The sequence below is a fragment of the Phaenicophaeus curvirostris genome, chromosome 1 (assembly GCF_032191515.1).
Source record: "Phaenicophaeus curvirostris isolate KB17595 chromosome 1, BPBGC_Pcur_1.0, whole genome shotgun sequence".
Classification (NCBI taxonomy): Eukaryota; Metazoa; Chordata; class Aves; order Cuculiformes; family Cuculidae; genus Phaenicophaeus; species Phaenicophaeus curvirostris.
In genome coordinates, this window is record NC_091392.1 from 189,922,218 (window position 1) to 189,947,279 (window position 25,062).

Sequence of the window (25,062 nt, forward strand, 5' to 3'; positions counted from 1 at the left end):
CAGGAAAGCTGGGGAGGGGCTCTTCACCAGGGTGTTGCAGGGAGAGGATGAGGGGTAATGGTCTCAAACTGAAAGAGAGGAGATCTAGATTAGTTATTAAGGAGAAATCTTTTACTCTGAGGGTAGTGAGGTACGAGAACCGGTTCCCCAGAGAAGTCACAGAAGCCCCGTCCCTGGAGGTGTTCAAAGACAGGTTGGATGGGGCTTTGAGGAACCTGATCCAGTGGGAGGTGTCTCTGCCCATGGCAAGGGGTTGGAAATGCATGATCTTTAATGTCCCTTCCAACCCAAACCATGCTATGATTCTATGATTCTATGAGACATGGACATGGCTGTATTTGGTGGACTTGGCAGTGTCAGGCTTACAATTGGATTTGACAGTCTTAAAGGTCCTTTCCTACCTAAATGAGTCTATGATTCCATAACATATGTCCAGGAAAGGGCCATGGAGATGACTAAAGCCTGGAGTGCATGCCGTATGAGGAAAGGCAGGGGGCTGTGACTTAGCCTGCATAAGAGAAAGCTCAAGAGGGATTTTATCAATGTGTAGAAATATCCAATAGCAGAAAATAGTCATGGAACAGATGATCTTGAGTGCTGTCATGAAGCACATGCAAGAGAACCGGGTGATCAGGCCCAGTCAGCACGGGATCACAAAAGGCAGGTCTTGCCAAACTAACCTGATCGCCTTCTATGGCAAAGTGACTCGGCTGCTGGATGAGGGAAAGGCTGTGGATGCGGTCTTCCTGGACTTCAGTAAAGCCTTTGACACAGTTTCTCACAGCATTCTGCTTGAGAAACTGTCAGCCTCTGGCCTGGACAAGCACACACTCTCCTGGGTGGAAAACTGGTTGGTTGGCCGGGCCCAGAGAGTGGTGGGAAATGGTGTGAAATCCAGCTGGAGGCCAGTGACAAGTGGGGGGCTCCCCAGGGCTCAGTGCTGGGTCCAGCCCTGTTCAATGTCTTTATCAATGACCTGGATGAAGGCATCGAGTGCACCCTGAGCAAGTTTGCAGACGACACTAAGCTGGGAGGAAGTGTTGATCTGCTGGAGGGTAGGGAGGCTCTGCAAAGGGATCTGGACAGGCTGGACCGCTGGGCAGAGTCCAATGGCATGAGGTTTAACAAGGCCAAATGCCGGGTCCTGCACTTGGGGCACAACAACCTTATGCAGTGCTACAGACTAGGAGAAGTCTGTCTAGAAAGCTGCCTGGAGGAGAGGGACCTGGGGGTGTTGGTTGACAACCGACTGAATATGAGCCAGCAGTGTGCCCAGGTGGCCAAGAAGGCCAATGGCATCTTGGCTTGTATCAGAAACGGCGTGACCAGCAGGTCCAGGGAGGTTATTCTCCCTCTGTACTCGGCACTGGTGAGACTGCTCCTCGAATCCTGTGTTCAGTTCTGGGCCCCTCACCACAAGAAGGATGTTGAGGCTCTGGAGCGAGTCCAGAGGAGAGAGACGAAGCTGGTGAAGGGGCTGAAGACCGGGTCTTATAAGGAGTGGCTGAGAGAGCTGGGGTTGTTTAGCCTGGAGAAGAGGAGGCTGAGGGGAGACCTCATTGCTCTCTATAACTACCTGCAAGGAGGTTGTAGAGAGGAGGGTGCTGGCCTTTTCTCCCAAGTGACAGGGGACAGGACAAGAGGGAATGGCCTCAAGCTCCGCCAGGGGAAGTTTAGGCTGGACATTAGGAAAAAATTCTTCACAGAAAGGGTCATTGGGCACTGGCAGAGGCTGCCCAGGGAGGTGGTTGAGTCACCTTCCCTGGAGGTGTTTAAGGCATGGGTGGACGAGGTGCTGAGGGGCATGGTTTAGTGTTTGATAGGAATGGTTGGACTCGATGATCCAGTGGGTCTCTTCCAACCTGGTTATTCTATGAAATAAAGAAGGTGGAGCCGGGGAAACATCCCAGTTAGAGGACAGCTATAGACAGAGAAGAACTGATAGGCAGCTTGTTACCTGCCAGTAAGTCACCATCTCATCAACTATCTGCTCGATTATGGGACAGAAGAATAATTTGGGGATATTCTCCTTTGTGTGGGAGAGAGAACTGTGAGTTACAGTAACAATATATATATGTGATTATTTTTCTTTTTTTTTCCACTATTAACATATTGTTCTTCACCTGTAAACACCTATGATCTTTTACAAAACACTTATGTAAAGGGACTTCTCTAGTTATTCTCATGCAAAGAAGTCAGGTTATCTGATTGTTTCGTATTTACACTTTATTGAACATATAGATAAATACAAAACCAGTAAAGTTTTTTTCAGTTCAGTGAAAAAAGGGAACTAATAAATTTTACAGATGAAAATCAGTGTGAAAAATAACTTATTTAAAAATGTAATTTTGCTAACAGTAACAAAAAGTGCTATTTTGTTTCGATTCAAACAAATGGAAGATTATCGATAGTGATATTTGGCTCAGAAAAATTGAGAAGGGACAAAGTAGGAGGAGAGCAGTTGCAGAAATATTCAGTAACGAGTGACAAGGAAGCCAAAGTAATGAGAGGGAATTCAATCACAGAAGTATTTGGAATGTTTAGAAAGGCTAATAGATGAGAAAGGCAGATAAATATAGTGTAGTGATGGCTATGATGAGCCTTTGTTTCCCAGTCCTTTGTGTAACATGAAATAGAGGGAACAGAGGAGAAAAAAAAATGTAAACATTCAAAGCCATGTCTGTGAATGTCATTAATGAGTGATGAGGGCTACAAGACAAAAGACAAATCTTTCTGAGCATTTTATGGGCCTTTATCTCACATATCTGAGTAAACTGTAAAACCTGAGGTGTGACTGAGCATGGGCATCTAAGAAAGTAATAGTGAATATGTTGAGGAAAAACTGTACTTGATTTTCTTAGAGCAAATCCAGCTGTAACCTTAATTAAAACACAAAAACAATCCAGTGAAAATACCATAAAAAATAATACTTTTATGTTGCATTTTTTATCTATATGCAGTGAGTTTTCATTCTCCCTGGGTACTGAATGCAGATCAGCTACTCCTGCAGCTCTATGGAGGAGAAAAATACAGAATAAAGGATCTATTTTAACTTCACTGAACCTTTATTGATTTAGTTTTCATGCAAGCAGAGTTACAAGCAAATCCTGGGATAAATTTCAGTACAAACCAAGAAAATGTTCTTAATCACAAATAAAGCCCTGCATTTGTTACTAAATCCTATTGTATCTGTTTTGAGACAGCTAGTGGTCAGTTCATACAGCTAATAACATTTTCTGATGACAGAGGTTTTAATACCTGTGTAGCCAGGTTTGGGCAGCACTTCACAACAATTTAGGACAGAAATTAAAGAAAACAACATCCCATTAACACTTCAGGGAGAATTCTAGGTCGGCTGAAGGTAATCAGAATTTAGCCGGGACTCCATAGAAAACAGTCTAATTTTTGCATAAAATACAATGGCTTATCTATTGGCTATGTTAGGTTTGTATAAATAGTTCATGGGAGATTTGGAGCAGTTACTGAATTCCTTGTATTTTTGGTTCCTTGTACTTTCAAGTTACTTTTTCAGACTTCAATTCTTGAGATACGTAAAGAAAAAATAAACGATACGGAATTAATACAAGCATAAATATAAAGTTTTCTGCTTGCATTGGGTAGGAGCTGAAACTATTAATCCTGACATCAGAGCTGTCATTATGCTGCTACAGCTTCTGGGTCTCAACTTGTTTGAAAATTAAACTGGGTGATGTTCTCTACTTACTGCGAAGCTGAAATCTCTGAACAAGTGCTTTGCAAGGAAGATAAGAAAATTGCATCTGCATAAAGATTTCACTGAGTTATCAGTTACTGGAAGTCATTAGAACACATCTGAATGTTTCCTTTCAGGATCTGGACATAAATTAGAAATCCATATTAAAAAACATCTTTATTTTTATGAAGTTTATTAAAATGCCAGCAGATAGAGGGTTTCAAATGTGTGGTTATGCTGAAAAAGAACATTTTGAATATTAAGAGACAATACTCTCTCCAAAGAAGAGAAAGTTCTAGTACAAATACAAATTTCTCAGGCAGTCTTTTAGGCTGGTTGAAATTACACGCTTTTATAGAAAATTATTTACACTGTCAAAAACAAATCCTTTGTATCAAAGAGAACTTTTATCTTTCCTCTCCCTAGAACATATTTGGGTGGAAACATGCAATTAATTCTTTTAGGGACTTCAGAAAGGATCACCTATTGGACCTACAAACTAGCCAAATTGCTTTCATTTGAATACAATTTGGAATTGGCTCAACTAATCACCATTTGTTAATTGCATTTTGGAGGAAAAAGGGAACCTAAATGAAGTGACTGCTTCTCATTAGAACTGTGAGAACAGCAGAGAGCTTGATGTCTGGTATTGTACCTGACAATTGTAGCAACAAGTGGCATTTACTTTTGAAAGCAGCAGTAATTAAATCTGCTGCAGTATTTAATAATAATGCACTCACATTTTATTGCATCCAAGAGATAACATGTTATACTAGAGACTAAACAAATATCACCCTCAACCTCTGTTCTCTTGCACAAAAGCTCATAAATAGTGTTAAGGGACAAAACACAACTTGTGTGCTTTTTCTATAGCCAGTGTTCTGGCAGAGTAATATAGAATGAAGGTGACAGAGAAGGAGAACAAGACAGTTTTTACCTATGTCATATCCAACTAATACTGGCCAAGGACAGGTGTGGGGGACAAGCAAATTCAACATCTTGTCTGGAGTGAAGGGTGGCCGATCTGCATTAATCTCAACAGTCAAATTTTCCCATCAGAGCAGAGAGTGACAAGGATAAAGATGCAGCAGAAGTGGGCAGAAATATTCTGACAGAATGTTTTCCATTGGAAAAATGCCGATTTGTCAAAGTGAAACATTCCCTGGGATCATGTCAGTTCCAAGAGGATCAAGGCTGACAGCAAACCTGACTGGTTCCTGACAGCTCACCCACCAATCTTCCCTCCAGGAAACTTTCTGAGTTAGTCAAAATGCCTCCAGATACTCATGTATGCCTGCAGAAGATCAGCAATCAGATTGCAGATAAGCTGAGGGCAGGACTCTCCAAGGAACCCAGAGTGGAAATGCACTCACCTAGGCAGGTTTGCCAGGAATATATTTTGGGATGCAGAAGCTTGTTCTTGGGGACATCAAGATATATTATTGAATTTCATGTCTACATATATTTGCCAAGCAATATTATTAAAGTTTTGAAACTATTTTTCCCTGAACTGTGACATTTTTCACTGAAGTGATATTCTGTTTCGTGGCTAACTCTTTCGCTAGGGCTGGTTGGGCTCTTGAGAACTTCAGACCTTTGAAAGTTTAGTAAATTTTCTTCTAAAGTGTCTTTCTTCCAAAGGCCAAAGCCATCTACCTCAGAGCAATGGAGATCTTTGTAAAAGACCCAAGAACTAACAGATAAGGGCAGTACTATGGTTGAGTCTTGGCATTCAGGTTCCATATTTCAGCACAGCAGTGTTAAACAGGTATTTTGCACAGCCTTACACAAGCCACCTAGTGTCTTTGTACCTTTTTTTCTACTACTGAAAAAAACAGGCAAAAAAATAATATGTTTAAAAGTTATATATGACAATGCTCATTTTCTGTGCATCACAAATGATGGTTAAGACACAGAATATCACTTTTTCTTTTTTTTTTTTTTTTTTGCTGCTGGTGCTGGTTTCCTCTGGTTTTCAGTCTGATGTGAATTGGTTCAGTAAGAATATAGCTCTCAATATCCAGTGCTGTGCTACTGATTAGTTTTCTGAAAGAGGACAGAGTGAAGAAGAACAGCAGGTTATATTGATTTACTTCTAATGATCTGTTGCTGAACCAGAGCTGGACAAAGTGTTCTCCCGAAGGCACATACAGCTGTGCTCATGGCTCATCTCTGCATTACTATCAGGATTAAAAGCCAGTAATGGATTCTGTCATGTTACTGTAGCTTTCTGCATTTTCATTTCAAGCTGCATATGGGTTAGCTGCTGAGGACATACATGATTTTTCCTTGCCATCTGTTTCTTGCCATCTTGTCTGACAGTCTGGTCAGAATAGCCTGAAGAAGGGCACCTATACTCTTATAAAGGAAGCAGGTCAAAATAGCACTGCACAATTATGGAGTGTTTAGAGGGAAGTTTTTGTGCGTAATACATGCCTATATTTTGCTAGTGAAGGTGTGTCTCTGTGATTTTGGGTAAGCCTGGGATCTGAAAGACACGAATATAACACAGGTGACTGGGGATACAGGACACCACACTGTTGTATTTTGTTGGGAACCACGCATGCTTCTGAAGGCCTGGGAAGATTTTTTTCCTGACATAACTGGTGCTGTCACAGAACTGTAGCCTGCTATACAGTTGATAAATGATGCTCAACAATATGTGTGTCAGACTGAAATAGTTGATCCTTATGTGTTGCCTTATTTCTTTTTCTATATAGATTTACTTTCAATGTACTATCTGCTTTCAGTTCTGCCCATCTTGTTAGCTGTGTGTTTTGTCTTTAGAGAACAGTGTATATTTGAATCCATATAAATGTAGCTCATATGCAGGGAAGAAATTTTTGAAAAGTTTTAAAACTGTGGACTACAGCAGAAATCCAGTGGTGCCTAATTATTGTGGAAGGGTTAGTTAGTTTGTTTGTTTTTCAACTCTCATGACTGAAAATTGCTACAGACATCATCTATTCTGCAAATATTCCAATGCTGACCCTGTTTTGAAAAAGGATTTAACTCTTATGTTCTCCAGAGGTCCTTTCCATATAAAGTATTTTGCAATTCTATCAACTTAAATGTTGCTTCAACCTCATAGAAATGATAAGTAAAGTATGTATGAATCTAGATGGTAAATTTAAAGATTTAACCACCAGCTCAAGATGGTGACAGATTCCTGGAAGATATTACTGGTAGTGTATACTGCTCTAACTGTGGCCATCTCTTCTACTTTACTGAGTCTCTCTCCACTGGTGATCACTTGAACCAGTGGCCTAATTGAACCTCTGGTGTGACTTGTACAACTCTTCTTATAATCCACATGCTGTCACAGCAATCTGCTTCTTTTATTTTCTCTTTCTGAACTTAATCACTCTAGACTATCAAAACGGCATGTTATTTGTGGAAAAGTGAAGTATGTAAGGAAATAAACCAAGACAGTAATAATCAAGAAATCTTTGATAATCTCTTTCAGTAAGAGCAATATTTTACAATGTAACTAGTCATCCAGATATGATATTTTCATCTAGATGAAGATATTTTTAGAGGACTGTTTTTCCAGGATAAGGAGCGACCAATGTGTGACTTTGTTTGCAAACCCTAAATGAATCTACGTCTGCATTGTTCAAAGGCAGAAGGAACCAGGTTTTGCTGACTTTTCTGAAGAACTGGTATTGACCAGCTCTGAGCCTAAATACCACGGACATCAACAGAGTGTCATGGACTTTAGAGTAGTTAAAGTCATGGTTATATAGTTCTCTTTTCAAAGAGGCATATGGCTAGACAAACATGGGTGTCACAAAACCCAAAGGCGTCTTTAGGTTTTCAGTTGTGATCTCTGCATACTTCAAATATTTTTGCAACATTTTAAGTAAGATGGGTTTTTTGTTGCTGACTTGACCCTGCAATTAATAATGTTCTGTGTCTTTGCTTAACTAATACAAATAGAGTTCAGGTTTTTCTCAAAAATGAAATAATTTTGGGGAAAATTATATATAGTATATCTTCTTACAGTTTTCACAGTACTGATAAGTAGGTCCCCTTCATATTAATTTTTATATGATTCATGAAGGAAATATTACATAGTCCTGTATAAAAAGATGGATACTTTCTTTTGTTGAAACAATGAGTTGTCCCTCAGGAACATTTATACACAATCTTTTCATTATGGTTTATTGATATATTGGAGTTGCTGCAGTACAGAAAGAGTCTGAGTGCTCCTCTAGGAATAAATAACAATACATACACAGAGATCCTTTCTTCTCTCTCTGCTGATGTAAAATTTTAAATGCAGAAAAGCAGGTATCATCTTCTTTTGGGTTAACAACTAGCAAGGCTTGGGTATTTTGCCTGTTCTGAGCAAATCCTTTTCCTCTCCCCTGTCCTCCTGATCCTAGTGAAAAAAAAAAAAGCAAAAAAATAAAATCAAAACAAATTCTAAGTGTGAAAAAAAGAAGAAAATATTTTCAATAAAAGGAAAAGAATAAAGAAAATCACCTGCAAGGAGTACTCCAATAAAAGAATTTGGCCTCTTGCTGTAAAATCTCTCTCAGTCCTTCAGATTAAGACTTGATCCCCATTCCCTGCTCCATGATGCTGAAAATTGTCCTGGTTGTCACTGATCCCCAGAAGATCCCTGTCCTCTGACTTCTTTTGCACCAGGCCTCATAAAAGTCTGTTCAACCCTTCCATGGTGGCACACATTCCTCACCCTTGTAGTGTATGCTAATCCACTGGACGATTGCCAATATGACCATTTAAATTATTTTTAAGACTCACTACATATAATAGAATCATAAACTATTAGAGTAGTTTGCGTTAGAAGAAGCGTTTGAAGGTTATGTAGTCCATCAGTTGATATTCTGTCAGGTCATTCAGGAGTGTCTTCCATCCTGGATAAGATTTAAGGCTGAAAGAATATGTTTACTTCAAAACTTATATCTACAATACAGGACATTACAAAAAGATATACATACATGCATACGTGCAAAAATAAAATACTAAGCTTTAATAACATTATTAAGCTTATATTTTATTAGGTTTTTTTAAGAATTATTTAATTTCTAATCTGTAACGATTACTGATATTATATTAGCTATTTCAATATGTCAACGCTTTAACTGTCTTTCTTTTACAGTAAATTGGACTCTCCAGGTCTCCTCTTAGAAAATGGTTTCTTTGCTTAAGATGACTCCTGCTGTCCTCTCTCTACTCCATTACTATTCTCTTCTTATTTCCAAGGGGAAATTTCTGTTACTGTGATGGTATGATGAGAATTTTACCTTCCCTCCTCATCCACAATGTTCTTTATTAGCACAAGTACCAGCAATCTTAATTACAAATTTTATGCTTCCCTCTTCTTGTTACCATTAGAATTTTAAGAAGACATAATGTATAACTTCATACCTCTTTTTATGAGAAACTGTACTGTGTAGAGATACATTTATAACTAGTAATAGTCAGTTAACAAAGTGTGAATCATGGCAGTACAGATGCTGAAATTAGGAAAGGAGCACCTTAGCTGGCCAACATATTGACTTCTCTCTGCAGACTCTTGGGATTATGAGATTTCTTCTGGAATATCTTGTTATACTCTTATAATCCTTTTCTTGTGGTATCCATAAAGTTAGGATCTTATTTCCAAAACAATGCACAAGGTGTTCCAAGCAAAGTTCTTTATCGACACATAGACCCTGCAAACATCTTCTGCCAACAGCTTCCCTGAAGCACTTTTTCTGAAAAGAAACAGCTTGGCTTTTGCGACTCCTGGATGCAACCGCATCTGTGTAATGTCCCCATGTTCTCATATTCAGCACTGCGTTTTCTAGTCTCTTACTCTGGGAGTCAACAGAAGAAATTACAAGTTATCCATGAGAAAGATCCTATAAGAAATCCTCAGGCAACATAAAATTGCAGAAGCCATTCTGCAAACTCACCTCCAGGAGCTCACCTTTGAAGATATGATAAAACTCTCCGAACATTTTCTGCTGGTATTAACAGGTATTTCTACATTTTTATTTTCTCCACTTATAATGTAATTATGAGACTAATGAAAAATAACAGTAAATTATGAAGCTGAGGGTTTTCTTCTACTTTGCTTGGTTTTTTGGCACTACACCAATTCTTGTCACCTCATTCCTTGAGCAATGGTATATTAAGTGATGTGACAGATGCGAGCTACGTGTGGTCTCTTTTTTTCTTTAGTTGCTCACTTTATGTCACTTTCAATCCTCAGGTGGTGTAAATTAGAGCATCACTATAGATTGATGATGGCTTATGCCTGGGGAAAAAAATATTTCTCTTAGCCTTGGCAGTAAAAAGTCTTCTGAAACAAATTTAAAAAATCTCCTCTCTTGGCTTATTTTATTTTAGAACAAAAGCCTTGAAATAACTGTTTGCAGCACTCCTTCAAATGCTAAGTAGCTCTTTTGCATTTCTTCTTAAGCATGTATGCACACACAGATTTTAGAACTAGAATAAAAGGATGAAAATGAAAGGGTGAGTAGTCTTGAATGGTTCAATAAACTCTGAATTATTGAAAAGAAGAATGAAATTATTAGAGACCTAAAAGCCAGGAAGTTGACACCCACCATTTAACGTCAAAATTAAATGGACTCATATATAATCCAAGATTACCTTTAGTTTTTCTCATGCTTGTTATTTTCACAGATTGTGAGTTTAAATATAGGTACAGATGTGTTGTTATTTCTTCCCACTGATATTCACACAGCTTTAATGTGGGTCTAAACCCATTGTTTTTGATAGTCTTTTGACTTTGTTAGCTTCCTACTGGTTTGAACTAGTGTTAGTGAGAGAGGAATCAGGTCCTGCCTCTCAGTGAAGCTTCTTTAGATGAAATTTTTAATTCAAATCTTGTCCCATTGTAGCAATGTCATTCAGTCATCTCAAATGGCTTTCTGTTGGGCAATACTGCCTCCATCAAGCAGGTGAGAGTGCTGTGAAATCAGAGAAGATGAAACTGGGGCTGGAGACTTTGCTTTCTTTAAAGCACAAGTTGCTGCCAGCAGAACCATCATCTTGTGAACACTCATAATCAGTAAAACTGGCACATAGTTGTCTAAGAACGAAACAAAATAACATTTTGAAGATAATTTTGAATATTTTGCACATATATTTTTTCCCTCCCTACTCTGTTCTTGCTTTTGTTTATTTATTTGTTGATCCATGAAGGCTGTTGTTGCATATCTATTCACTGTGAGAAGCCTGGGTTTGGCCAATTGTCACTTCATACCTTAGTTGGTGCTTCAGGAACAAATCCGTTAACGTGCAGTGAAAAGGTAGTTCTTGTACCCAAGCATTTAGGAATTATCTTGCCAACTTGCATGATATTCATTCAGGCAACTACAGTAATTCCTCTGAAGCACTTTACCTCACCTGTCTCAGCAGTGAGGATGGACATGGTCTGTGCCATTTGCTGCACACAGTTCATACAATGTCACGGCCATTCTGGGAACATGCTGAAAGCTTTGATGCACTCTGAGGAACACAGAGTCGTTTGATGCACTCTAGAGATCAGACACAGAGAAGCCCTAGTATGACTAGCATTAAAGACTGTAGCTGGTCTAAACACAGGTGACGTATATGTCAGATTCCTATATACTGGTGTCGTATAAAGGCTTATTGGAGAGACACAGTTTTACAGCAAGGGAACAGAAATCTGATGTAAAAAATGCATAAACTCTGGGGTTTTGCACTAGTTATGATAAATAATTTCTTTGCAGCTTTCAGCTCTATTAACATATTTTAAACTGGGGTTTTTATGCAGTAACTCTATTCAGATTGTCTCAGAGGGGCTGCTAATGTGCTGTTCCCCTTTTCAAAGCTATTTACCGTGGAAATGCCCTGAGGGCACTTGAATTGGGGCCTGGCAGTAAGTACCTTTGCTTGCCGATGGCTTCAGTTCTGAGAAAGCACCAATGAGACTTTATTGCTTTGTTGTGACTTAGGCTTTGTATTCCACAACTGCAGAACTAAAAAACAACAATAAAAGATTTCACCATGGGAGGTGAAAATGAATTCCCATCTAGTTTGTCTCTTCCCATCTAGTTTGTCTCTTCCCTGTAGCAAGACAACTACTCATTTATATGACTAAAAAGGGAAATTATACCCTTTTCTAATCCATACAGTTTATGCTGTTTGTTTATTATTTTAATTGGCAGCAAATGTTAGGCACTTATGTATACACCAGGAAAAAGTGAAAAAAGTTCTTTCAATAAAATGTTCGCTATAGGTCCATCTCCATAAAGGACAACTGATATTGTGGGAAAGTAACCCTGTCTACAGGTAAATTGGAAAATGTGCTGGTTTGATGGTGCAAGGAATATTCTGGAGTAAGCTCTTCCCAGTAGGATTTTTCTATTCACAGAACATTGTAGAGTTTAATGCACAAAACTTGACTAATACATACTCGGGAAAGAATAGCCAGTTCTGTTTAAGGAAGATGTAAAAAATTTCACATTACTTTTTTTTTTTTTTTCCATAAAAAGACTTAGTTTTCCATTGAGTGGAAAAGGAAGTCATTAAAGTGAGAGCCTATAAAGCTTTATATCTGACCAGGTCTAGTAACCACGTTGGTAAAAAGTTCAAACTGAAAATATTTATAAAGTACTAAAGACTTTTTAATTAAGAAAGCAAATAAACAAAAACTATTTGCTGAGGTAGGCCAAGAGTGATATTTGATTATCTGCAGATAGGTAGGTGGGTAAGTTTCGATTAAGGCTAGAAGAATTTCTATAAGCTAGCACAAATGAAAGAAAAAATAACTTACTTAACGTAATAAAAATCATAGAATCATAGAATAACCAGGTTGGAAGAGACCCACCGGATCATTGAGTCCAACCATTCCTATCAAACACTAAACTATGCCCCTCAGCACCTCGTCCACCCGTGCCTTAAACACCTCCAGGGAAGGTGAATCAACCACCTCCCTGGGCAGCCTCTGCCAGTGCCCAAGGACCCTTTCTGTGAAAATTTTTTTCCTAATGTCCAGCCTAAACCTCCCCTGGTGGAGCTTGAGGCCATTCCCTCTTGTTCTGTCCCCTGTCACTTGGGACAAGAGGCCAGCACCCTCCTCTCCACAACCTCCTTTCAGGTAGTTATAGAGAGCAATGAGGTCTCCCCTCAGCCTCCTCTTCTCCAGGCTAAACAACCTCAGCTCTCTCAGCCGCTCCTTGTAAGACCTATTCTCCAATGCCTCCAAAATGTCACTGTTGTCTGCTTCAGGCTGCCTTTAGAGTAAAGGTCATACATGGAAAGCAGTTGTTAGCTCAGATGTTAGAAGCTCACATCTGTGATTGTCATACAGCTCTGTCAATGCCTTACAAAAGCAGTCTTTCGGAAAAGCTACTGTAGGCTTCAGGAACAGCCAAGCAAAGAACCTGCTGAGGTCCTGGGTATCTTCCAGCAGTTTGAACCTGGATCGTCTAGAGATAATATTAAAACCTCATGCTATATCTTCAGCAGTACAATTATCCTGCCTTGTTGCATAAACACTTAAAACAGAAATTGCTTGGGACAATTCCATGGAGCACAGAAAGTCAACTTGGCAAAGAAGAAATTCAGAATTGTCAAGTTCTGGACCCTTGCTTTGTAAAAGCAGCAGTGAAAGCCAGGTTGATTGCTCTTTCCACTTAAGTAAGAGAAGACAAAATAAAAAGAGCATTTTTGGATGTAGAAACAGAGATTGTATAAAAAATTCATGATGTAACAGAAACTTACAGTCTAAATATGGATGATCTCTAAGGTCCCTTCCATGCCAAGCTATTCTAAATATGTGTTAAACACATATGTATAAATAGAAGTAACATATATGTGTGTATATGTCCATGTGTAAACATTTGTATATTCTGCACAATCCCTTAGTGTATATGTATACTTATAGCTAGAGCCACAGACATAGAATACTGTGAAATTTCATTGAAAAATAAGGCCCTGTTGATTTCCAAAATATTTTTAATTTTCTGTTCAGTTATGGATGGTCTTGTGGAAAAAGACCCTGTCCATAACAAGGGTGGTTGGACTAGATGGTATATAAAGGTCACTTCCAACCTAAAGCATTCTATGAATATGATATTTTATTGTTGTAAATTCAAGAGAGAGATGGAAAAAATAGGTGGAGGTGGACTTCTCTGCTTTTCTACTTGAAATGTCTCCTTTTGTCCTTTAGCCTGGAGAAGAGAAGGGTGAGGGGAGACCTCATTGCTCTCTTTAACTACCTGAAAGGAGGTTGTAGAGAGGAGGGTGCTGGCCTCTTCTCCCAAGTGACAGGGGACAGGACAAGAGGGAATGGCCGCAAGCTCCGCCAGGGGAGGTTTAGGCTGGACATTAGGAAAAAATTCTTCACAGAAAAGGTCATTGGGCACTGGAACAGGCTGCCCAGGGAGGTGGTTGAGTCCCCTTCCCTGGAGGTATTTAAAAGATGGGTGGATGCGATGTTGAGGGACATGGTTTAGTGTTTGATAGGAGTGGGTGGACTCGATGATCCTGTGGGTCTTTTCCTACCTAGTGATTCTGTGATATAAATGTCACATTTCTTTTAGAGGTTTTGTTTGGTTTTCCTATATTGAGGAGTGTTAATATCAACACTTTTTAGGTCAAGCAGAAATCGCTTTCATTCAGAAATGTATTTGTATTTGTGAGATTCTTTATTTTTAAATTTAGTGTTTCATAGAATTTGTATATAAGTTTAGCAGTTTGCACCAACTGAAATACTTTTGTGCTCACTTGCTACAAACTGCCAGCAAGCTGAAAAATCTTGCACTCACACTGTTATCTTTACCACAGCAGCCTGGCTATTTGTCTACCAACTGGAAAAGAAAAACTAATAGAATCTACACAGCAGTTAATGCGCAGTTGTGTTTAATTGATATCAGAAGCATTGTTAAAAAGAAAATTAAGTATGTAGCCATTTAAGTAAGCAGAAATCTTCCTTGTCGTTAGGTTGAGACTGTTGTTGTTATGAGGGACTCGTAAGCTAAGAATAACTCCAGTACCCAACCCCAACATAAATCAGTTCTTGAAAGCAACATTGTTCAACACCACCTTGCTTTTTGGCTTTCATTTTAGATCTATTGGAGCTTGGATACAAATAGATCATTTATATTCACATATTTATTTTTAAATAGTTCCATAATGAAAACTGTTTTCTTCCATTGTTGTGTGCATGCCTTGCTGTTACAAACCAGAATGTGTGGAAGATTAATTGCTCCTACTTGTAATATAAATTGCATAGTGTACAAAAAACATTCCTTATCCTCTGTAAATATTTTACTTGAATTTAATACTCTTGTAAAACTGTACTAACAGTCTTCCCCTGATTATTATTGTTTGCTTTCTTTCTCTTTTCTCAATTCCTGCTTTACAAGTCTGGGGCAAAACATGTTAATTCACAGTGTAATTTGTATGAATATTTAAAATGGCTACATTTTTCAATAGTTGGACTATTGTATCTGAAAACCTGGCAGAAAGATGCAATAATAAACTATTATACAGGTAGATCACTTCAAGGTTAGATATGTAAGACAAGTGTAGATAAATAACACCAAAAAATTTTTTAATGTTTATCACTGCAATGATAGGAGATGATGAAATAAATTAAATCAATTCTTTTCAAGTAGTACCAAAATTCAGGGTGGTTTCAGTTGTGCAGACTGCTGGAGCAGTTATCATTTTTAAAAATGATATTTTTAAATAAAAATTACGTTCATTTGTTGTCTATTTTCATCCAGCCTTCCCTTGGTAAAGTCTGGAAAAGAACAGCTGGACAAGCTCTTAACCACAGCATTACAACTAAATTGAAATAGCCATTAGTTTTTCCTCTGTTCTTGTTATCCATAGCTTTCCACAGGAAAAAAAAATAGTAGATTTTTAGACTGATTTGACATGAGGTATAGCACAGGATATACGTCAAATCAGAGTTTAAATCAGAATGACATTTTTTGCTCAGCTAGCAAATGAATAAATAAAAAGTCACACCTGAGAACTGAGAGAACTCTCAGTAAGCTTTTATATATAAGGAAAATAAAAATGAAGATAAAAATAGATACATATTTATTACACTCCTCAGTGTTTTAAAGTTTATAATTTCCAGGTAATGGAATTTTGTTCAAAGTTGCTGAAGAGGAAGAGTGGGATAATTTTGCATGTTTCATACCCAAAACCAACTTGATAAATTAAATATGCCAAGAACATAGGTTACCAGTGTTCAATTTGCATACTGAGCACTTACAGAATATTTAACAGCTGTAAATGGTATCCTCATCTCTGTCAATTAAAATATAATAATTCTGTTTTGAACAGCAGAATCAAAACTGGAAAAAAGTGAGTGATGGATCTGAATGTGAATGCAGAAAATTGGAAATGGGCTCCTGAGGAAGGGAATTGCTAGAACCATGGAATCACAGATTAGGTTGGAAGGGACCTTCAGGAACATCTACTTCCAATCCACTTGCCATAGGCAGGAATACCTTCTACTAGACCAAACTGCTGAAGGCCCCATCCAGCCTGGTCTTGAACACCTCCAGGGATAGGGCATCCACAACTTCCCTTGGCAACCTGTGCTAGTGCCTCACCACTCTCATGGTCAAGAAATTCTTCCTAAAGTCCAATCTAAGTCTTCCCTTTTCTATTTTAAAGCCATTCCCCCTCATCCTATCACTACATGTCCTTGTACGAAAGTCCCTTCCCAGCTTTCTTGCAGGTTCCCTTCAGGTACTGGAATGATGAATATGATCTCCCCTAAGCCTTCTCTTCTCCAGAGTGAACAACCCCAACTCTCCCAGTCTGTTCTCGTAGCAGAAGTTCTCCAGACATCTGATCATACTCACAGCGCTCCTCTGGATCCATTCCAGCAGTTCCATATCCTTCTTCTGTTGAGGATTCCAAAGCTGTACAGAGAACTCCAGGTGAGGTCTCACAAGAGCCAAGTAGAGGGGCAGAATTGCCACCCTCAAACTGCTGTCCACGCTTCTTTAGATGCAGGATACACTTTCCCTTCTGATCTGTGAACATACATTGCCAGCTTAGGCTGAGCTTTTCATCAATGAGACCGCCCAAGCCTTTCTTCAAAGGGCTGCTGTCAATCTCATCATCCCCCATCCTGTATTGGAACCATGGATTTGCCCTGACCCAGTTGTAGGACCTTGCACTTCCTCTTGTCAAACCTCATGAGGTTCACACAGGCCCGCTTCTCCAGCTTGTCTAGATCCCTCTGGATGACATCATGTCCTTCTGGTGTGACAATTGCACCAGCTTGGTGTCATCTGAAAACTTGTTGAGAGTTGAATTGAGTAGTACCCAGGCTCGGTGTTGCAGCTTATGCTTCCAAGTTGGAAACATAGTGCAGAAGGTGGCAGGATGGTACAGGGCAGACCTGTGAGGATACAGAGACAAGTTGGCTGCAGAGGACTTCATAGTCCCAAGAACATCCCAAATGTGCACAGGTACTACGAATAGGGTTATTATAACACAGAATCTTAGAATCACAGGATCATAGAATAACCAGGTTGGAAGACACCCACCAGATCATCGAGTCCAATCATTCCTATCAAACACTAAACCATGTCCCTTAGCACCTCATCCACCCGTGCCTTAAATACCTCCAGGGAAGGTGACTCAACCACCTCCCTGGGCAGCCTGTTCCAGTGCCCAATGACCCTTTCAGTGAAAAATTTTTTCCTAACATCCAGCCTAAATCTCCCCTGGCGGAGCTTGAGGCCATTCCCTCTTGTCCTGTCACCTGGGAGAAGAGGCCAGCACCCTCCTCTCTACAACGTCCTTTCAGGTAGTTGTAGAGAGCAATGAGGTCTCCCCTCAGCCTCCTCTTCTCCAGGCTAAACAACCCCAGCTCTCTCAGCCGTTCCTCATAAGGCCTGTTCTCCAGCCCCTTCACCAGCTTTGTTGCTCTTCTCTGGACTCATTCCAGAGCCTCAACATCCTTCTTGTGGTGAGGGGCCCAGAACTGAACACAGGATTTGAGGAACGGTCTCACCAGTGCCGAGTACAGAGGGAGAATAACCTCCCTGGACCTGCTGGTGACGCCGTTTCTGAAACAAGCCAAGATGCCATCTCTAGAGCATCCTGCTACAGAGCTTTTAGTGAAAGATTTTTCTTCCCCCTGGTACTTTGCACCACATGGTTTGTGTTTATAAATAGCATACCTCGAGACTAAGTTTACTTGTTCACTGTGTTGTGGATTTTCTGAATTGCCCTGATGATAACTTTACAACTTTTTCAGGTCTGATCTTCCCATGTTTCCTTGCAGTTTTGCAGCCGTTGGTACTGTACACTGCTGAATAGACCCAGTAGTTTCCTCCCACTTTACATACTTGTTAATATTTAGATCAATTGTGAGACAGTAGCAGATCAGGGCTCTCCAACCTGACACTTTTTATTTTCGTCGTAGAAGAAGGAATATCCATATTGATTTCATTTTCTTTAAGAACAAGGAATTTGCATCCTCCTCTCAAATATGTAAAAATAACTTACTGAAGAATTGATAAGTTCAGTCCAGTCTGACAGCCCAATTAATCCATATAAACAGAAAATTAAAAAGAGATCTCATAATCAGTACAGTGTTTCACCTCATTGTACAAAGGGAATAGAGGGAGGGAAGAGTCCTCAGTAATCCTCAGCTGAATTTGCCTTATCCTTTGGTTTATCAAATAAATGGAAGAGCCTGGTTCATGACAGTGAACAATTCATTTCCACTCCAATGAGTATTGCAAGAAAAAGTGTCCTTTTTAATCAAACAGATTAAATAAGAGCTGTTTCATGCTGAATCAGTGACTTCAGCAATTATAAAAGAAAGAGGACATGAACATAGAACCTATCCCAATTAGTTTCCATTAACAAGTTCTTTGGAGTAGTTTGTGGAAGCAGTAAACAAATGAAATCCAGAGCATTTACAATATGATTTCCATTATCTTAAATACTTTATTTTCTTGAAGAACCTTAATAGCAGCTCTCTGAGTCTGAAATTTATTCAAATGCTCATACTTATATTATCTTCTTCTCCCTGCCCCCTACCTGATTTTTATGATTTGAAGTCAGATTCTGTTTGCTGTTTTATGCACAAAACATATTCTTTTCACATTTGCTTAGCAAATTGCACTGCATTAGATAATAGGAGTATAAGCTTTGCCCTGGTGTAACATCCCTCAAAGTGCATTTGTGTGTGCATGGGTGAGTGTGTGTATGTATATAGGTGCCTGTAGGGTACTGTGTGTTCAAAGTCAGCTCCTGTGGAATCTGTACTGAGAGGAAGGGGCACCTCTATTTGCTTCATTGGACATCTCTGAACATCCCTGGCCTAGGCCAACCTCATATCATCTCCAGATATTTTTGGAAGACAGTTATTTGTCTTGGGCTAAAACTGCAGAAACTATTTTAACACACTGATAGTATGGAAGATGCTGGACCGTTACAGAGCCTCTGACTTGATTTTGTTTGGTTTAGGTGTATAGATTTATCCACCAAGGCCTCAAATCAGCACAGCTGGATACCCACATCCATAGTGATTTCACCAGAGTGATTTCCTAATAACTTTCCTCTGTCATTGGCTTTTCCATAATACAATTGGATTTGTTGTTCTCAGTGTTAGACTCCATAGTGTCTTTAAGCATATGAACAACATCTTACATCTCCTCCTTCCTGAATAACTTATGCCTTGCCATGCTTCTTATAATGGTAACACTGTCTCCTTTAAGACACCTAGTGCAAAAGCTGCAGAAAATTTGACAGTAATCTTCCCATTTCTCCAAATTAAAGTAAACTTCCACTCCTTGTATGTACTTCCTTGTTAGTTGTTACTTTATAGTCACCATTTCGTTGTTCAGAGGGTCTTCCAGTAGCAGTGAAGGAGTCATACTACTGCACGTTCTGCTGAATTTCCTCCTGACTCAGAACCTCTTATTTTCTGCTGTGCTTCCTTTTTTTGCCTCTGATGTTTCAGTTGTGGCTACACCACACTGAAAAGAGAATATCTGTTTGTAAGCATGTATTGAGAACTAAATAGTTGTGTCCCCTGCTGTATTTTACCAACTTCTTTATTACAAAACCAAAATAGAAAGAAATATTTTTAATAGGTTCAGAAATCTTCCTGAGGCTTCTCTCTTTTTCATTCTTCATGAACATTAACAAGGGTTTGTTTATTTTTCTAACCATAAATATTTGGGGAAAAGAGGGAGTTTTGGGTTGGTTTTTTTTCCTTTTTTTTTTGAGAAGTCGTATTTCAACACAAGCAATGTTACTGCAACTTGTTCTAGAAAGAAGCTCATAAGGTACAAGATTTTCTTTTTCCCCAGATCCCTATATCTCATTTGTAGAATAGCTTATTTTAGAAACTCCCACAGAGGAGTTTGGTGAAATTTTCTTTACAGTAAGTGATTTTTTTGGGGCTCATTTATCACAATTCAAGTCTAACGTGCCCCAGACTCTGTGCAGATGTATGTATCATGTTCTGAGAATACAGTACTCTTCCCCACCCTTCACCCCCAATACTCTTCCCTTTATGCAAATTTTCAGTTCACTGTGTTCCCTGAACTCAGACTCCACACATTCCTACAATCAAACTTAAGAACACAATGACAGTCCATTCATCTTGCGCACAACAAGATAAACACTGTGTGTATATATATAAAGTCATGACAAGACTTCAGACTAGGCATCGGAGCAACCCTAGAATTCATAAGGTCCAGCATTAGCCAAACCAAAGAGCGTCCTTCTCCAAGAAAAACTGAATTCCTTCTTTCTTGCAGCATATAATGACTGTAAAGTAAAATTCAGTTATTCATTGAGGTTCTTTTATGAAATTGAATGTTTAGACATGTTCAGCCCTTGACCACTGTGCTCTTATGCTGTACCAGACTTCAGTTTTTATGATAATTTTTCAGTTAGTTGTTCTGTTTCTAATGTAAGTACTTCAGGAAACTAGTATCATTGCAATTTCAGGACTCCCATTTCAGAGAATTACATCTCCACTATGTCAGACTAACTTGGGCTAGAGCTTGGCAAGCAACAGATCAGTTTTGGGTAATCCTCTCTTTATTTGGAAGACTCTGTTATTACTAGGTAGAGCTAACAAATATGGAAATTGCTAGTAAACAAAGACTTCTAGAGTGGAGTTGCTAAACTGGTAGTTCTATGCAAGACTTCTTTGATGTGGTTTGATCTGTAAAGCATAAAGAATACCATGATGAGCATCCACTAACAGGAACATGCAGAATGAAAATGCAGAGGCTCCCCTCTGACTGGGGAGATCAAGCAGCTGTATAATCCTGCTCTCGCAGTTTGGCAGAAAAGGTCCAAAATAGGAGGAAAAGAAACAAAATGGCTGTATCCTTTCCGTGCTTCACAATCATCTACGTTATGATAGACTTGGCAATGTAATCAAGTCTCTTCCCTTTGAATTCAGAAAGTTGAGGAATATAGTTGGCAGAGTTCTAAAACATGCTGACATCCTCACTGGGGACTTTGGGTCTAGTAATGAATAAAATACAATAGAGTTTAGAAAGGAAACTAATGGTAGATATTTATAGCTAAGAAGGCTCTGTTCAAGACTGGTCTTATAAGGATAGTAAAGTTTCTGTATGCCTGGACATAACTTTTTGCTTTTAACTGAGCTTCTCAAGTTTTCATTTGAACTTATTATGGGTGCCTGGTTTTGGGAGTTGAAGAGTTTTCATGCTTGGCACAGGGTATCTCTATCTAACAAAGAACATGGGAATGAAGATCCAAATCAGCCTGTATGTATTGTGTTTGATTTGGTGTCACAGAAGAGACTCTGATGTTTGTTTTGCAGACTTCTTTGGAAGAATTCAGCTTTGGGCAACACAAGTGTCGGGCATTTTTCTGTCTGCAATCTTCCTTATTCTAAGGAAAAAGTAGATGGAGGTGGAGGTGGGCAGTGTTTATTGTACCTTCAGTTTAATCTGAAAAGAAGTAGGGCAAAATGTCCTGACCTTGGCACTGAATGTCAGCCCATTAATATTGGCATATGCTGTGAGTGCTAAAAATGCCTATACAAAAGAACATTTTTAACATACTCTAGCATAAGGGATCTTAGATCATGCTATGAGACATAATATCCCAATAGGGACATTGAAACCAGCTTGATTTTCAGAAAAAGGCATTACCTACTTGGGCTAGTACACCTGTCTTACCCTTGTAAGGAAGCTGTTGATGCCATTACACCCTATACCTACACCAATTCCTTATTTACATATCATTTAGATATTGCATAAAACCTAGAACATGGCAATATCATTGAGAATGTGAAAAGCTTTAGGAAAAATGACTGGAGATAAAAATGCTTCTGCTTTTGTGAATGTAGATAGACAGTAATATAATAAGAATAGAAATTGTTCACATGTTTAAAATTTCAAAGTTTCGAAGTACATTTGAATAGACCATGGGGAGAATTTGGTGAATTCTCTCCAAAACAGGAACTGGGAAGATTTTAATGCTCCACATAGACACCTGATGTGTAATAGAACAAGGAGAATTACCTAGTGTCACAAGTTCATATATGATTTGAAGACATTTGATCTTTCAATTAAGGTATCATTACTGTCTGAGATACATGTTGCTGAACTGTATCTGCTTCCATTCCATGCTGCAAAGATTTTATTTTCACATTTGCCTTCAAATGTTGATGGCTCTGGGGTTAATTGAATGAAGGATAGGCAGCAGAAATGCTAGAAAAAGAAGTGCTGACAATCTGCTATATAACTAGTTTTTAAAATGTATGCATGTACTTCTACCTCAGCGTAGTAACGAAGAAAGCATATAGATGCTACAGTTTTATAGCCTTTTCTGCATCTTGTCAGCAAATTTTGTAATACAGTAGTGGTGTATGTATTTCTGAATTGTGTAGATAATGTACGCCATGAATAAATATTTTGGCAACATACAATTGCTTTTTCCTGAGTTTTATTTTGTCTGCAAAAGCCATCAGTGTGCATACCATACATGTAACTTTTTTTTTTTTTCAATATTATTATTGCTATTACCTAGTGTTTTGGAATCCTTAGCCAGTCATGTCATTCAAACAACTGGCAGGTGGCTTGTTCTACAGATGGATAAACACTAGCACATGTTAAACTGTAAATGTCTAGAAGTGTTGTGTGGCATATTTGTTGACCAACCACCCATCTGCCTGATTTTCTTTAAAGTACAACCCAAGTTTGACAGAGAGTCAAAGTCATATAGTATTGGTTCTAAGATTCTTAAAAATTCTTATAGCATCCCAGTGAAAAATTATGCACCAAAATCTAAATTAGATGGGGAGGTGTGCAGACTGGGAGGTATTCCAGATATACTTTTAAAGATTAAAAGTTTCAACACCAACTGCTGTAAAAGTGTGATCCTTGACTGTACCATCACATCAAGTACTACCAAGAAGACTCTTTGCATAACATAGTGGTAAAGAATTTACACACTTATGGGAAAGGATTCCTCAGCCTTTAAGGTACTGAAATCCCAGGATGATGTAACACTCATATCTACTGCAGTGTTGGCTAGCTTATGTAGTATTCGTCCAGGTACTGGGAACATGTATTTCTAAAGGTTGTGTAGGCTTTAAAATAATTAATTTGGACTAATTTATTGAAAAAAAATAATCCATGGATATTAAACATAAAGACACTACCCGTTGCTCAGGAAGTCCTTGATACATAGGAGCGTGGGTAAATGTATGTAGAAAAGTATTGTTGTATAGCTGCATTAGTTCAGACTCTTTTCTCCCATATGTCCTTTATTACATATCATAGTGGGATATATGGCTTTTGATCTGACCTGATATAGCTGGTTTTGTTCCAGTTCCACAGCTGAGTTACTACAGGGCAATAATCAGAGTATTATGTGTTTATCGCTCTTATTTCTCCCTATATTTGCAGTATATGGTTTCTGGGTCAGGAATTATCTCCTCCTGTGTGTTTTTTCAGTGCCTGGCAGAACAGTGCTGTGACCTCAAAGGGTGCTTAGGATAATGTTAAAGTGTAAAAGTTAGTTCATGTCATTTAAGTAAAGCTGTGCACTGTAGCCTGGGAATTCCTAATCTGTTATAAGAAGGAGATATAAAACTATGGTGAGTTGACTGTGGCTGGATGCCAGTTGCCCACCACAGCCACTCTCTTCCTCCCCTCTTCAGCTGTATAGGGGAGAAAAAAATATAACAAAAGGCTTATGGGTCAAGATAGGAACAGGGAGATCACTCAGCAATTACTGTCACAGGCAAGACGGCCTCAACTTCGGGAAATAAGTATAATTACCAATAAAATCAGAGTAAGGTAATGAGAATTAGAACCAAATTTTAAAATGCCTTTCTCCCAGCCCTCCCTTCTTCCTAGGCTCAACCACTTCAAATTTCCCCAGCCCCCTTCCCTGACTGGAACAGGGGCCAAGGAATGGAAATTGTAGTTAGTTCATCACACATTGTTTCTGCTGCACTTTTCTCATCACATTCCTCTCCTGTTCCAGTGTGGGATCCCTCCTATGGGAGACAGTCCTCCATGAACTTTTCTAGTATGAGTCCTTCCTATGAGTACAGTTCATTAACTGATAACAGTGTGGGTTCTTTCCACAGGGTACAGTCCTTCAAGAACAATCTATTACAGCATGGGTCCCCCCTGGGGTCACAAGTCCTGCCAGCAAACCTGCTCCAGCATGGGCTTTTTTGTTCTTGGGTTCACAGATCTTGCCAGGAGCCTACTCCATGGGCTCACAGCCTCCTTCAGGCATCCACTTGCTTCAGTGTGGGGTCCTCCATGGGCTGCAGGTGGATGTCTGTTCCACTGTTAACCTCCATGGGGTACAGGGGGACAGCCTGCCTTACCATGGTCTTCACCAGGGGCTGCAGGGGAATCTCTGTGCCAGTGTCTGGAGCACCTCCTCCTCCTCCTTTTGCACTTATTGTGGTGTCTGCAGGGTTATTTTTCTCATATGTTCTCACTCCTCTCTTCAGTCGCTGCATTGCAACAGCTTTTCTTCCTTCCTCTTGTTAACTACATTATTTCAGAGGTGCTACTGCTGTTGCTGATGGGCTTGGACTTGGCCAGCAGCAGGTCTGTCTCGGAGCCAGCTGGCTTTGGGATTAGTTGGTATGGAGGAAGTTTCTAGAAGCTTTTTCACTGAGGCCACCCTTGTAGCCTCTCTGTTATCAAAGCCTTGTCTCACACACACACACAATACAAATAGTTAAGTACTGCTTAGGAAAATTCAGATTTTCTATTTCTTCCTTTTTGATTCCTAGGGGGAATTGACACAAAATAGGCCATTTTGCTAAATCATGAGTTGGGGACAGGAAGATCAGTGGCCAGGAAAGGCAACATGGTGTAACATAA